Raw genomic sequence first — 14861 nt, 5'->3', positions numbered from 1 at the left:
ATGAAGTGATAATTGTCGCATCTAGTAATGGGCACATGGGGATTTATCATTCACTTTTCTCAATTTTGTATATGTTGGAGATTTTTTATATCAATAGTATAAAATTTTTAAAGAACTAAAATAATTTTAAAGTAGATTTAAATTATTAATTACTTAATAAAACAGGGAACCTGAACGACAACCAGTTAGAAAATAGTGTAAGAGGAGATTCCATTTATAATAGGAAGTCAAAAAATTTTTTTAAACCTAAGCATAAACATAACAAAAAAGGGGCACAAAACCCTTATAGACTATAAAATATTCTTGAAAGACATAATAGATCTGAGCATTTAGAAGGATATATCATCTTCATTGAAAAGAGAACACAACATAATAAAGATATCAGCTTTTCCAAAGTTGATTTATGTCAGGTTTCCCTAAGTTAATCTATGAATCTAATGAAATCCAAATAAAATACAATTTTTCTATAGTTATACAAGTTAGTTATAAAGTTTATCTAGGAAAAATATCTGGGAAAACCTTAAAAGTAAAAAAAAGAAATGGCTAGTGAAAGGTTTAAAACACATTACAACACCTAAATAATTAAAATGATGTGGTATTAGCACATGAGCGGGTATATTAATAGAACAAAAAAGAAATCCAGAAACAGACTTAAACATATATGGAAATTTAGACTTTTAGAATAATGGATAACTTTTCAAATCATCTTTTTAATATATTACTGGGACCACTGAAAGTATGAAAAGATAACATTGGCTCAGTTTGTCACACCATTTCAAATGGATCAGAGATTTAATGTACCAAATAAAACTATTCAAGTAGTATAAGAAGCCATAGATGGATACCTTATTAGCTGTGTTGTTTTATCCCTTTGTTTCATTTCTTGGAGTGGAGAGAATTTCCCATGGTAAATGCTTTGATGTGCCACCTAGATCCTCTTCAGGAATAAAGAGCTTATTACCCTAGTGTTGGGAGTCCTTTGATCCACACCTGTTACTCCCAAGGATTCTGTTATGGACTGAATGCTTGTGTTCCTTCTATGATTCATATGTTGAATCCCTAACCTCCAAGATTATGGTATTAGGAGATTGAGGCTCTGGGGAATACTTAGGCTTAAATGAGGTCTTAAGAGTGGAGCCCCATAATGGTATTAGTGTCATTATAAGAAGAGGAAGATAGACCAGAGCTCTCTCTCTGCATGCATACAAAGAGGTCATGTGAGTACAGAGAGATGGAAACCATGTGGAAGCCAGGTATAGGACTCTCACCAAGAACCAAGTCTGCTGGCATCTTGGTCTTGGATTTCTCAGCTTCCAGAACTGTGAGAAACAACGATTTGTTATTTAAGCCACCCCTTCTATGGTATTTATTGTAGCAGCCAGAGCTGACTAAGACAGATTCTTTAATAAAAGTCCAGCACTATAGTTTCCATCTCAGAGTCAGCTTCCTGGGAAACCAAACCTGTGACATTTCCAGTGATTAAAAATACAGAAGCAGGGCTTCCCTGGTGGCGCAGTGGTTGAGAGTCCGCCTGCCGATGCAGGGGACACGGGTTCGTGCCCCGGTCCGGGAGGATCCTACATGCCGCGGAGCGGCTGGGCCCGTGAGCCATGGCCGCTGAGCCTGTGCGTCCGGAGCCTGTGCTCCCCAACGGGAGAGGCCACAACAGTGAGAGGCCCGCGTACCGCAAAAAAAAAAAACAGAAGCAATAAAAGGAAAGACTGATAATTTGATTAGAAAGATAGAGATATAGATATATAGATAAATATTTTATAAAGCTGTTGAACAGAAAAATAAAATACCACAAGCAAACTACAAACTGGGAAAAATATGTATAAATAATATCATAAATTATATCTCTCACATTTAAAGAGTTTCTAAAAATTGGAAAAATATCAACAGTCTGACTTTTTTTAAAAAAAGAGCAAAACATATGAGCAATAGTTCACGGAAAAAGAAACACAAATGACCCTTACCTTGTAAAAAGTTCTCAATTTCAATCATAGTAACAGAGATGTAATTAAAACTACACAAATACTGTTGCATACTTTTCATTTTACTTTGATTATTTTATAAAGCCCAACAAAAGTAGAGCCACAAGGAGAGTGGAATTGAAGAGAGCCCACACTATGAAAAAGAATCCTAGAGGGGCTTCCCTGGTGGCACAGCGGTTGAGAGTCTGCCTGCCGATGCAGGGGACACGGGTTCGTGCCCCGGTCTGGGAAGATCCCACATGCCGTGGAGCGGCTGGACCCGTGAGCCATGGCCGCTGAGCCTGCGCGTCCGGAGCCTGTGCTCCGCAGCGGGAGAGGCCACAACAGTGAGAGGCCCGCGTACCGCAAAAAAAAAAAAAAAAAAAAAGAATCCTAGAGGTTTCTTCCCTGCAGGTATCCCTAGAGTAGTTCTCGGCACCCAATAATAATAATAATAATAATACAATAATAATAATTTTAAAAATCCCTAAATATTTTCAAGGATGTCTCTCGCAAACCTCATTTTTGTGCAGCTTGGTAGAGTAGCTGTTAAGTCTTAAGTCTTATTAGGCAAAAATTAATTCTCTGTGAAGATGGAATGCTTTTGGTCCTGGAATCCTTCTGATGTTACTTGGCAACCAGCTCTTAGATGAGGAACTGCGCGTTACAAAATCTACATAAATCCATAGGATATGGAACAAACAATGCTATAAACTAGAGGAATACTAGACAGGCAGTTACATCTGTGCAAGGATTCATCCTATCTCTCCCCTGCTGTGACCTAGGTGAGGAATCAGGGAATGCTGAACACCTTGAAAGATCAAGTTGAATTTAAGGATCACTATAATTCTCACATTTCCATTTTATCATGTTGAATTAAAACAAGTAGAATAATTTATTCATATCATTGATTGTAGCTGATTTCTTACTACAAATTTGTATTCAGAAAGAAATCTATTAAATTATAAATGGTTTTTTTTAATGTATTTAACTGTCATATGAAATCAAACTTTTCTCAAATTTGCCTTTCTACTTTGGTATATCTTAGTTTCTTACCATAAACCTGTATTTGTTGATTTTATATGATTAGCGACGTATTTTCCCATAAGTGACATACAGAATTTATGAATGAGGAGCTAGAAAATTTAACAAAAAAAAATATTGATCAATTTGGCTCTTAAAATCATATATAATAAGTGTACATCTTGTAGGCAGAATAAAACATTATGTTAGAGCAACCAAATTTTATTCTAAGCTTTCCAGAGGTATTTAGAAGATCAGATGTCCTAAAGAAAAAGGTCATGTCATTTTTAAAATTTGAGATTATAGTTTATGTTTTATAAATACTTTGAATAATAAAATGGTTTATAGGCATTTTAAGAATGATTATAGGAAAACTAACTCTGAAAGCTGGGATGCTTCCCTGCTGTTACAGCAAAGAGGGATTCAAGGCTATTACTTGCAATGGAAGTCTAATGAAGTTTTGTCTGAAATGTACATTGAAATGTTCAAAACATATCAATTAATTTGGTTTTTTAATCTAAAGCTTGGTTATCCTTGTGGAAAAGAATCTCAAAACCACTGGTTTTCATTCCTGATCTACCCTTTTGATCGTCGTGCTGGTATTCTAAGACACTGGCATCATCACGACAACCTCAGAGGATAAACACTACTCTAGGCATACTGTTTAGAGTTTTCACACCTTGAATGAAGCACAAATGCTATACTTTGCTTTCTGCTTTTCTATTTCAGAAAAGAACAAATCATAGAGAAAAGTCATACAGGCCTTAAAATTGTTAATACCCTATGAAACAAAATTTTCACTTCTAGGAATTGAACATGATAAAAAAAATTGGACGTGTGTATATATGTATATAATTATAATATATACTATAATAGTCATGCTTACGTATTACCATAGCACCATTTATAATGTAAAAAAATGAAACAAACTAAATGTCCAATGAGAGGGGATTGTTAAATAATTTAGGACGACCCATACAATGGTATATAATGAAGTCACTGAAAAAAAAGGTATCAGTGTATATTTGGTGGTAAGAAAAGAAGTTGCTAATCAATGGTATAAAGTTTCAGTTATGTAAGATGAATACATTCTAGAGACCTGCTGTACAATATAGTGCCTGTAGTTAACATTACTGTATTGTACACTTAAAATTTTGTCAGGAGGGCAGATCTCATGTTAAGTGATTTTACCACAGTAAAAAATTTTTTAAAAGATCACATTCATGTGTAGTCTTAAAAAGCAGGTTACAAATAATACCTACAGAATAACACTATGCTTTTTTCTTTGTGTGTGTATGTATGTATGTGTGTGTGTAATATATATATATTGATATATATCTGAATTCTTGAAGGCTATACAACAAAATGGTAAAGGTTGCTGTAAACCCCATAAGGACAGGAAATTTTGAATATATTTTGTTTACTGCTGAACCTGCAGTGCCTAAAACACTGCCTGGCACATAGAACACATTCAGTAGGTATTTGCAGAATTAATGAAGAAATAAATGGCTATATCTAATCGTTGAACTACAAATTATTTTTTTGTTTCTCCTTGTTTTCTAATTATGACATACTTCTGGTTAATATTAATCTACAATAAAAGTTCCTCAATAAGAGTGTACTATTCATTATTCATATTTCATTTTGGCAAAAATGTCTTAGAGTTACTGTTTTTTTTCAGGAGTCCCATAAGTGATTAAATATGTGTATGTGTGTATCTATATATATCTCAGACAAAATCATAACTATTCCAGAAAGTGTATGTCACAAAGTTTTTGGAAACATTTACTTTCTGAAAGATGTATTACATTCATGTTTATGCCGTTGATACTGTTGACACTTAAGTTTTTGGAATGAACGTTGTCTGTTGGCAAATCACTGACTTTTTATTTTAAAAAGAAAGAAAAATCTTCGAGGCAAAAGTGTGTTTACTCTTGCTATTGTTAAGTAATTTAAATCAATACTCCTTACTTAACAACTTTCCCAAGGGCCTTGATTTTATGTGGCATCTCAGAGATATAGCATGCACCATTACTCTTTAAACATCTACTTTGATTGTGCTTTTAATTTTGCAGACTTTACACAGAGACCCAGATCTGTGGACAGAGCAAATGAACTACAAATCCTATGCTTTCTACTTTGTCACTCTAACTGCTTGGTAAATTAGGTTCAGGTTTGGAAAGGGTAATGTCATTGCCAAAGTTCTTTAATCCTGAACTGTAACCTGGACGGAATGCAAATATTTTCAATGCACAATAACAAGCTTTGTCTCCTTTATTTCTGAAGTAATGTCCTTGTTAACAATGCTCTGTTCTAAAGAAGTTGTGAGACATTGTAAACCCTTCTGCCTATAACTGTCATTTAGAATTCTTCACTGAAGGGAGAGATACCAGATTTGGGGTCCTCAAGTTTACTTGAATTTTTCAATAGCCAACAATATCATTGAACTTGGATTATTAAATATAAAGGGGAATTTTAAATATTAGCAAAGTCTATTTTAAATCCTCCTCAAACCCATGTATTTTAATAACTGAAGTGCCAAAAGCACTTTATTAACTGGGGGCATGGTTGAAGAATGCAATTCTGCAGTAAGGCTTCAGGATGTATGAGAGTTAGGGAGTTTTAAGACATGAACCATTTACTTTAATGCTCAGGTACAGACTTGGAAAGCAGACTCTCATCAAACTCTGAATTTAGAACTTACCAAGAAAGTAAATATGTAAATTTCTGAGTTCACTCATGGGAAGAAATTTCAAAAAAATGATTCAGGATACTACAATGAAAGAAAAATTAATGGAGGAAAACTGTGTCTGATCACTGAAGCATGGATATAGAATGAAACCATGCATAGATTAGGTGCTCAAGAAAGAGACTCATGAATGTATAAAAATTCAGAGGAAATTCATAAAGGTTTAGGGATAGAGTGTTCCTCAGAGTAATATCATCTTTTTAAAGTTGGGTTTATTGAGGTATAATTTATATACAGTAAAACTCATCCTTTTTTAGATAAACAGTTCAGTGAGTTTTGACAAACATATTCATTGTGTAACCACCACCACGTTCCAGGTATGGAATATTTTCATCACTCCTAAGAAGTTCTCTTATCTTCTTTTGTACTCAGTTCCCTCCTCCCACCTGCAGCCCGAGGCAACCACTGATCTGATTTCTGTCTTCATATCTTCACCTTTACCAAAATGTCATATAAATGGAATCATAGTTATATATATAGCCTTTTGTATTTTCACTTAGTAGAATGCTTTTGACATCCACCCATGTTGTTGCATGTATCAGTAGTTCATTCCTTTTTATTGCTATTATTCCATTGCATGAATATATCCATTCATTGACTGATAGACTTTTGAATTGTTTCCAATATTTTGCGGTTATGAATAAAACTGTTGTAGACATTTGCATACAAATCTTTGTGTAGACACATATTTTCACTTTTTTGGGTAAATACCTAGAAGTAAGAAACTGCCAATCTGTTTTCTAAAGTAGTTGTACCATTTTGCATTCCTGTTAGCAAAGTATGAGAGTTCCTATTGCTCCACATCTAGAAAATTCTAGTTGCTCCACATTTCCATCAGCACTTGGCATTGACAGGTTTTGTTGGGTTGTTTTGTTCTGTATGAATTTTAGCCATTCTGATAGGACTGTAATGGTATCACATTGTGGTTGTGTTTTGCATTTCCCTAATGACTAATGTTGCATATGCTTATTTCTTATCCATATCTCTTCTTCCATGAAATGTTTATTCAAATTTTCAGACATTTTAAATCATTATTTATTTTCTTATTATTGAGTTGAGAGAGTTCTTTATATATTCTGGATATGTCTTTTGTCAGATAGGTGTTTGTAAATATTTTCTCCCTATCTATTTCTTAATTCTTTCAGAGAATTAAGAAATGGCTTTCAAAGAACAGATATTTTTAATTTTATGATGTTCAGTTGATCAATTTTAATTTTGTTTTGTTATTTTTATATTTTATATAACAGATCTTTGCCTAACTCAAAGGCAGAAAAATGTCTTCTATGTTTTCATGTGGAAGTTTCATACTGAAGTGTTACAAGTTAATTTTTGTATCTTGTATGAGAAAAGAGCTGAGGTTCCTCTTTCTCTCTCTTTGCTTCCTTCTTCCTCCCTCCCTCCCTCTCCTCCTTCCTTCCTTCTTTCCTTTCTTTCTCTCTTTGTCTTACAAATGTCCAATTATTCCTACACCATTCATCCATTTGTTGAAAATATTATCACTTATCCATTGAATTACCTTTGCATCTTTGTCAAAAATCTATTTATCATATATGTGTAGGTCTATTTCTGTACTCTCTGTTTATTTGTTTGTCTAACATTACAACAATACTGCAAGTCTTAGCTACTGTAACTTGAGAGTAAATCTTGAAATCAGATAGCATAAATCATCCAACTTTTTTCCTCTTTTACAAAGTTGTTTGTGCTCTTCTGATTACTTGGTTTCTCCACACATCATTTTTAAATTGTAAAATTCATATAATGTGTAGGCTATAGAAATTCACAGATTATTAAGAGCAATACAAACAATGGCAAATGTATTTGTGTATACAAACTAAAATCCTTTGCAACCCAGTAAACCAATTAAAAGGGTATAGGAGAGAAAATTTAGGGAGCTATAAATCAAAGAATATATGTACAGAAATGTAACAGAGAACCTCAGGGACCACAACTACCATCATGGATTCCAAGTTGAATTGAAATATGTTTACTGGCAAATTAATCTCTTAACCTGCCTTATATTTTGTTAAATATTTCTGAGAAATAGCTTTCTGTACAGTTTGGGGAAAAGAAATTTCCAGATGCATAGTCACTAACAATGTTGGATGTACTTTCCTCCCTATCTTCTTGTTTCTATTTTTTTGTTTGTTTGTTTCTATTTTTAATGAAAGTAAATGTACACATTCTAAAATATGTTTGAAATTTTCAAAGTATTAGATATTTTGTAACTTCTCATGGTTTGTGAGCAATAGAATGGTCATTTGATGCTTGCTTGATAAAAGAATTGTCACTTTGTACTATGATCTAGGTCATTGGCCAGCAAATCAGGACCCACAGGCCTAATTCTAGCCTGTGCCCGCTTTTGTAATTAAAGTTTTATTGGGATACAGCCATGCTAATTTGTTTATGTATTATCTTTGGCTGCTTTCATGCCACAGGGGCAGAGCTGAGTAATTGCGATGGAGACCACATGGCCCACAGAGCCTAAAATATTTACTATCTGGCCCTTTACTGAAATGAATTTTTAGAGAAGCTTCAGGGTTAAGTAAGGGAAAGAAGATTGAAGAACTATTCTGGGAAAAAATGAGGGTGTCTGGGTATCGTTTACCCAGGACAGACATAAAGGATGGAAACGTCTTTGGGGTCAAGTTCTAGAGAGTTTTGAACCCAAGATTAAGGAAAACAGATTCTATTATTAAGGCGATGAACACAGACAAAGTTTCTGAGAGGAAAAGTAACATAATCAAATGTGTGGCTATAAAAGCAGTAACTTCTGAAATACGGACAAGGAAGTAAAAAATATGCTTTACCATTATCTTGATGAGTCATTATGGAGCCAGCAGGAATTTAAAAGATATTTTTGAGATGGAATTGACAGAATATAATGACTCATTGGTTGTGAGGGTAAGAAAGGTGATGCTAATTTTGATATTTGAGATTGGCAATCCCATTAACTGGAACTAGGGGACTTTTGGATATGCTGTTGAGTTGAGATACTTGTGAGAATTCTACGTGAAAGTGTCCATTAGATAGTTGGAAGTAGGAATGCGGAGCTCAGCCAAAATAATAGCTCTCCTATTAGTACCTTGGTACCTCTGTCTTAGCCCTGCATTTTGCTATAGATTGATGAAAGCCACAGTGATAAGTTTAGCATTAATAACAAAATGAGAAAGTAATTTAAATGTGCAATACTGATTCAAATATGGCAACAGGTTGACCATTGGCAGGTTTGTTACAACTGCACTAAAATAGGGAGTGAAAGAGAACATTGCCTTACATGTAACATTTCAGCTCCTAATACTAGTTATTGTTCATTGTTCTGTTTTGAAGGAGATAAGCTCTAAATTCTTCATGGATAACAAGGTAAAGGCAAGTCATAGATGTATTCCTTAGATAATATAAAAGCCATATATGTGCTTTATTCCAGATTCAATCAGAATTGCTGTCTTCCCTAGTAATGAACTGTAATTTTAAACTTTATCCTGTGGTTTGATTAAAGAGATATAAAGCTTCTATCCTCAGCTCATCAACTCTGTCTATTACTGATACTGAGAATTTCTGTATTATTTTTCTTGTAAAGACAATGGATTGTCCTTGACTGGTAGTTCTGTAAGGACCTTTTAGTCTAGTGATTTTTAGTAGCTAGCATAAATTCAGTGTCAAAAGTGCAAAGGATTTTAAGCTCCATGTAATGTTATTGTTAAAGTTTTAATTTGCATCAGTTTAATTCTCTTGTCAGTTGTCACACCCTGTTAAAGATGTGCTTCATCATATGCTGAAGGAGCAAATTAAGTCTGAGGTACAAAATGATGTGGCTTCTTGGGAAAGGCTATCCACGGGTCGAAATTCAGCCATTTTGAGCTCATTGATCATTAATTTTTCTATCTCTTAGGAATCCAGAATAACATTCTCTGGACATCAGAGATTTGTAAATGGTGTCAAAATTTTACAGTCCTCTTGAGAAAGCATAAATAACACTATTTTTATTTTTTTAATTTATTTTTATAAATTTATTTATTTATTTATTTATGGCCGTGTTGGGTCTTCGTTGCTGTGTGCGGGCTTTCTCTAGTTGCGGTGAGCGGGGGCTACGCTTCATTGCAGTGCGCGGGCTTCTCATTGTGGTGGCTCCTCTTGTTGCGGAGCACTGGCTCTAGGCACGCAGACTTCAGTAGTTGTGGCACGTGGGCTCAGTAGTTGTGGCTCACGGGCTTTAGAGCGCAGGCTCAATAGTTGTGGCGCACAGGCTTAGTTGCTCCACGGCATGTGGGCCAGGGCTAGAACCCGTGTCCCCTGCATTGGCAGGTGGATTCTTAACCACTGTGCCACCAGGGAAGCCCTAAATAACACTATTTTAAATGATGAGATGTTTCTTTTTCTTCTTGTTATTGTCCTTGTGGCACAAGTTTCCAGTATGTTCATTTGCATTAGCCTTTCCACCCTTACACGATAATCCCTTAAAACGTAAACCAGATAGATCATGTCACTCTTGAGATTCAATGGCTCTCACTTATCCTAGAGTCAGAGTACTTAAAAGGACCTACAAGGCCCTACATGATCTAGATTTTCATTTCCTGTCTGACTCCATCATCTACTTTCCTCACCTTCTCTCATTCTAACATAGTTACACTGACTCAGTATCCATTGAAAATACCTCTGAGCCTTTGCACTTGTTTCATCAAACTACCTAGAGCATTTTACTCCCAACTATTTATATTATTTACATGCATTGCTTCCCTTCCTTCCATACATTACTCAAATATCATCTTCTCCCTGACAGTTTTCTTGAACACACATAAAAAAATTGCACCTCCCTCTCCTCGACACTTCCTGTTTCTCTCTTTCTTTGTCTTCCTTTTAAGCCCTTATCACTGTCTTACATAGTGTGTATTTTACCTATGTGTCTTTATATTATCTGCCTCTTCCCAATTCAAATGCAATCTCCATGAAGACAGAGATTTTTGTCTATCTTAACTATTTTTTAAATTTATTTATTTATTTTTGGCTGATTTGTGTCTTTGTTGCTGCATGCGGGCTTTCTCTAGTTGCGGCGAGCGGGGGCTACTGTTTGTTGTGGTGTGCAGGCTTCTCATTGCGGTGGTTTCTCTTGTTGTAGAACACGGGCTCTAGGCGTGTGGGCTTCAGCAGTTGAGGCTCACGGGCTCTAGAGCACAGGCTAAGTAGTTGTGGCGCAGGGGCTTAGTTGCTCTGAGGCATGTGGGATCTTCCCGGACCAGGGCTCGAACCCGTGTCCCTGCATTGGCAGGAGGATTCTTAACCACTGCACCACCAGGGAAGCCCCTATTTTAACTTCTAAATCCATACGATAAAACAGGGCCTGATACAAAGTTAGATCTCAATAAATATTTGCCAAATGAATAAATTAATTTGAATCTGGTGTGTCTGTTTTAGTGTATACAACTTTTTATTTCCTCAGCCCTTTCTCCCTCTTTTATCCCTTCCTTTCTTCCCAAGCGGGGCTATAGAACAATAGGACCTATCTTTTGCCAAGGTTATAAGTTTCCCAGAAACTGTCAGAGATAAACCAAATGGAAAGACAACTGTGTTGATTATGCTAGAGGGAATATGGGAATGCCTATCCTGGCCTTGCAGGTGTCTGGTTTTAGAAAGATGGAGGCTATGGGTTTTCTTAAATTAAGGTATTGTCTTTCTTTGTGGGAAGGGTGCATAAAAAGCCAAGCTACTACTTGTATACAAGGGGCAGGGTGTCATGACCTATCCCTTTCTTGACCATTTTCTTCCCAATGCCTTGCACAAAGCCTGAAACTTATCAGGTAGTACTCAGAAAAATTGGTAAAAGAAAGAAGGCTAAGACTACTCATTCTTTATATTCCCACAGACCTACCCATCCCCTAGGCAAGAGGTCATCCTCACCTGAAACAAGCAGAATAGGAGTGGTTGGTGGCCATGTTCAAAGTCCATCCTTGACATTTACTTCCACAATGCAAGTATTCAAGGTGTACAGCTTCCTGTGAGAATGTAAAATGGCAGCTCTCTGTGGAGGCCTACCGGTGTGCCAAAGGTAAGGAAGTAAAACAAGCTGTCTTTGAAGTTTTCACAATTCTTTGAATGTCAAGTATGGTGACCTCAGACAGTATGTAGAATGTAATGAGGTCTATCACCATGGGAGCTAATTAGATATGCCAGGCCGTGTAACTTGTATTTTCATAAACCAGAAACTTTTAATGGACCTTTTTACTTCCTTTGGGTGTTCCTTCCTTCTTTTCCACTACAGGTTGTTGCCCAAATATCTCTGGCCATTGCTAATTATCTGTTTGCCTCAGGCAAGACAGGATCTGACTGTCAGTCCAAGAACAGCCTTGGGCAAAATAATTCACAACTATATTTACCAGAAATTATTCTATCAGTTATCTCTGCAATAACACTTTCTGTCATCACAGTTACCTTGGTGCTTTTAAGATTTTTCATTGCTTGCAGCCGTTTGATCCCATCCATCCCTTTGGATGTTGAACTGTTAGACTCTCTGAGTCCCATGGGTCTGTAATTATTCTTAGCTAGCCCAGGGAATCAATACTCCAATATTTTCCAAGATTATGTAATTAAAAATGTATTAGTCTGAATTAGGGAACATCTCATCTGCCCTCAACTTTTAGAAACGTATCGAATGACTGCATAAATGTTTTATCCTTATTCATTCCAAAAAGAAGTTGAGGCACCTGACAAGGTGAATGCAGTATGACAACATAATATATTGAAAATAAGTGATGGAGATTTGAGATGGTAGACTATGGAATGTATCTTTGTCTCACATCCCTCTAGATTTCTTTCTAAAATAATAGGGAAAAAAGTTATACAAAAGTAATAAACCTGTAAGAGTGAAGAAAATGGGAGAGGAGGTCATGAAAAAATGAGAGATTTCAAAAAATGACTTCATGAAGGTACGCCAATGGGACAGACTTTAAAAGCGTACTTATAAAAGTTACCTAAGAGGGAATATGAATAATCAGAATAGTATTAAGATTCCTGAGCCATACTACATGCATCCTAGATGATGATGGAGCAGTTCTTTCAAAATTATAGCCCATGTTCCTATACTGAGAAAAAACATAAATCAAATGTGGAGAAAGAATAAAAACATCCAAGGATTCATAAATTTTACTTCCTGTACACCTTTTCTAAAATGTATCTCGAGGATGTACTCTGCCAAAAAAGAAAAAAAAAATTTTAAGGGTAAACAAATAAGGAGGAATGTATGGGAACTGGGAAACTCTGGCTCCAACTCAAGAGAGTGCTGAAGTGACATCTCAACATGACAGCAGTTTGGTAGGCATGCAGAACAACTGATCCAGTTTGGATCTAGTAGATAGAGACTCTAGGAGGAAAGTTTCTAGGTAGTAGGATAAGGGGTGGAAGAAATTGATAGAATAGAATGTATGATTGAGCACTTGGAAAAAAAGAAGGGGATGATAGAGCTAAATCATGCAAGAAATAAGGAAAGGCCATTTGAAACTCCAGGGGGTGGGGCATGGATAGAAAACTATATAAAAAGTCATGAATGATCCAACTATGAAACAAACTAGATTGTACTATGATGTCCAGGAGTTAAAAAAAATATAAGAAGACAATATCTATTTGCCCTTAAACCATTCCCCTTCCCATGGCTTAAGGATCATAGCATTGAGCTCAGGATGGAGGAAATGCAATCTCAAAATAGAACTTGGCCTGTACTGAAGGTATTTATGCTGTCCTAAAAATGAAAATGCTATTTATTGATTTTGAGGTTTTACAATCATCCTATTAAAAAAGTGTTGAAATTTTGACATTAGTTGCAAACAATTTAAGTGTTAACAACTTGGTAATATAAAACTAAGTATGTAACTCGAATTAGCTAGGATGTGAGTGGAGGATCATGGGATACACGGAAGAAAGGGTCAGCATGTTCATATCCTCAAAGTAAGGGAAAGGTCAATAGATACTGATGGACATTATCAGAATAGGGGATTGAATATTTTGTTTAATGTTACAAATGTAATTAATTACAAAACTAAGCTCAAGAAAAAATTTGGAGGAGGAAAGAGAAAGGGAAAAAGTAGTAAACTAAATCCACATCTTACATAGGTAACAAAATATAAGTATATGTATATTATTTAGAGATAGGGAGATTACCATCATAAATTGTGTGAGCAGAAACACTTAAAATAAGGTGTTTTGTGAAAATGGTACTGTGGTAGAGAGGTAAGGAGTAAGAAACTATTGTTACTGTACCTTTTCTGTTTCTTTGATGTTTTACCATGTACATATATATATATGTGTGTGTGTGTGTGTATCCTTTTTATTTGTTTATTTTTAAATTTTATTGGAGTATAGTTGATTTAGAATGTTGTGTTAGCTTCAGACATACAGCAAAGTGATTCAGTTATACATATGCATATATCTGTTCTTTTTCAGATTCTTTTCTCATATAGGTTATCACAGAATATTGAGTAGAGTTCCCTGTGCTATACAGTAGGTCCTTGTTGGTTATCTATTTTATATATGGTAGTGTGTGTGTGTTCATCTCAAGCTCCTGATTTATCCCTCCCCACCACGTTTTCCCTTTGGTAACCATAAGTTTGTTTTCAAAATCTGTGAGGCTGTTTCTCTTTTGTAAATAAGTTCATTTGTATCATTTTTTAAATTAGATCCCATATATAAGTGATATCATGTGATATTTGTCTTTGTCAGACTGGCTTTGCTTAGTATGATTATCTCTAGGTCCATCCATGTTGCTGCAAATGGCATTATTTCGTTATTTTTTTTATGGCATTGCTTCTAATGTTATGGCAGACTAAGTGTTCCGAGGGACTACAGAGTATTCAAATATGGGATAGAACATATAGTAGTGGACTTAAAGAAGGTAGGAGAGTGTCCCAGGAAGCCCTCTAACCCAAAAAGAGGTTTGAAGTATGAGCTGGGAGTATGAAATGGAAGAAAGCTGGGAAAGAGAGAGGTCCTGAGTATGGGTGACTGTAGAAGCACTTTCTGTATGGATACTATGAGCTTTGGTCCAGAAGCAAGGTAGGGAAACTAAAGGTAGGATTTGTACTAAACTGAAACTTTAAAGGAGGGTAAAAGTGGATTCAGTTTGGTGGTAGCCA

The 14861-nt window shown here is 35.6% G+C and overlaps 1 protein-coding gene across 1 annotated transcript in view; it reads left to right on the top strand.

Annotated features, from left to right (window-relative positions):
• The window catches only part of LOC309796612 (uncharacterized protein), an 863921-nt gene extending 852251 nt beyond the window's left edge, over positions 1-11670 (top strand). The window contains exon 10 of the mRNA XM_082609846.1: positions 11603-11670. The gene's annotated coding sequence lies outside the window, so the exon portion shown is untranslated. The remainder of the gene's footprint in view (positions 1-11602) is intronic.
• Positions 11671-14861: the final 3191 nt, after the last annotated feature.

The sequence above is a fragment of the Mesoplodon mirus genome (genome assembly GCF_964341445.2).
Source record: "Mesoplodon mirus genome assembly, chromosome: X".
NCBI classification, from domain to species: domain Eukaryota; kingdom Metazoa; phylum Chordata; class Mammalia; order Artiodactyla; family Ziphiidae; genus Mesoplodon; species Mesoplodon mirus.
This window is presented reverse-complemented; position numbering and strand designations above follow the sequence as displayed.